The following is a 1876-nucleotide window of genomic DNA, read 5'->3' on the forward strand; positions in this document are numbered from 1 at the left end:
TCTCTCTCTCTTCTCTTTCTCTCCCCCTCTCCCCCCCCACACACACACAGAAAGAAAAACACGAAATCGATATTTAAGCAGACAAAACTACACATGTATGGAAAATGAAACTGTAGACCGATCAGTTTTGTTCGTGACAACTTAATCCCGCAAACCCAACTCGTTGAATCCCTATACTTTGCCTCATATCGTTCGACCGCACAAAATAAAGACGTCTTTAAAGAAACGTGTAACAATTCAAACATCACAAATGGACAGACTTGTGAATTCTTTTTCAACTTACAGGCTTCTTACGTAGCTACTGGGTTCCTTTATCTGCGCATGAACTGCTAATGCACTCCAAGTAACCTGAAAAGAGAAACAAGTTTCATTAAAGACTCTAGAATATTTTAAGAGAATTATTTTAAGCATGGACTCTACGGAAGCATTTCTTGTCGCTATAATGTTAACACCTGCATAATTTCCCGGTTACAAGTTTTGCTAAAGATTGTTTGATATAACTGAAAAAATACAAGCACGCCTTACAACAGTGGCATTACAGCTTGGCTCGCACCTTCGTTCATAAAACAGTAATGTAAGTTTATTGAAATAAATTCCTGTGTTTATACGTTTGTTGTTGATTATGCATCGTTTTTCTTAATTCGCCCTCTCCACCACCACCACCACCACCACCTAGTTTTATGATACGAACTTTCTGTTTTAAAGTGGCCTAAATTACAAGTTCTCATCGAAATTCTTGTCCGTTTATGTTCCAAACTCCAGCTTAATGATGGTTTCACGTTTTGGCTAAGGGGCCAGCAATTTTGAGGAGCACTATTACAGGTATCTGAAAGGGTGAAAAGCAAAATCAACCTGTAAATAATGTAAATAAACATACATTTGTGTATGTGCGAGCATTTGCTCATAAAAATGTATTTACTTCATATAGAATTTATTGTTCAGAGAAGTATTTTTCACACAGTGCAACAAAAGTATAAAATTAGTGGCAAATTTTTGAAAATATTATTTAAGGAATCAGAAAATCTATCCTAATATTTAAGATGGAATTCGTGATTTCGTTATACAAGAGTTTCATGAAAAACCAAAATAAGAAATAGTTTTCAACGCGCTTTTGAATTTTTTAATATCTAAACACTACTTTTTCAAAACCTTTTTACTTCGCGTCAGTCAACAATTCATGATTTTTCCATATATGGTACACCAAAAAATATTTTCTGTGATTTCCGGAAAGCCGCAAAATAAAAATAAAAATATAAAGATTTAAAACGAACTCTAACAGACACTTTCGTTTTTTCAGCAACTTCTCAGAAATAAATGTATGAACGTTAAATGAAAACGCGCGAAAACAACAAGAAACAGGAGTATCTAGGTTGGTAACACAATATCCAACAAACACTTCACACCTGGATAGATTTTCACTAAAGGTTTGGTTACAACCAGCTGGGTCCTCATTTGTCTGCACCGACACGTGATACATTTATTCGTTCATATATATATGTTTGCGTGTGGGGGGGTGTAGGGCATGAACGTATGTATGCATATGTACACACATATATATTGTATATACATATATATATAAGGATATATTATATATATACATATAAACGGATATGTGTTGGGGTAACTAAAACGGCATGAACACCACAAGGTACACTTTCGTTCGATTAAACCAGGCATTTGCCCAGAGAGAATGCTCGACAGTTTATTACAAATTGGTCGGTGCTATGAGAAACTTCTGAATAAAATGCTTAAAGAAACAAGCCATGAATATATGCATACGAGGCGGGTTGTTTGTGTGTGTTCTGTCCGATATGTATTTGTGTGCGTGTGTCTGTGTGTCTCTGTGTGTGTGGGTGTGCGCGTGTGCGTGCGTGTG

General features: G+C 35.9%; 1 protein-coding gene across 2 annotated transcripts in view; it reads right to left on the bottom strand.

The window, feature by feature from the left end:
* LOC106881481 (putative uncharacterized protein DDB_G0268364) overlaps positions 1 to 1876 on the bottom strand; it is a 142975-nt gene that overhangs the window by 27674 nt on the left and 113425 nt on the right. For both annotated transcript variants that reach the window (XM_052973366.1, XM_014931880.2), the window contains one exon: positions 284 to 348. The gene's annotated coding sequence lies outside the window, so the exon portion shown is untranslated. The remainder of the gene's footprint in view (positions 1 to 283; positions 349 to 1876) is intronic.

This window comes from Octopus bimaculoides, chromosome 15 (assembly GCF_001194135.2).
Source record: "Octopus bimaculoides isolate UCB-OBI-ISO-001 chromosome 15, ASM119413v2, whole genome shotgun sequence".
NCBI classification, from domain to species: Eukaryota; Metazoa; Mollusca; class Cephalopoda; order Octopoda; family Octopodidae; genus Octopus; species Octopus bimaculoides.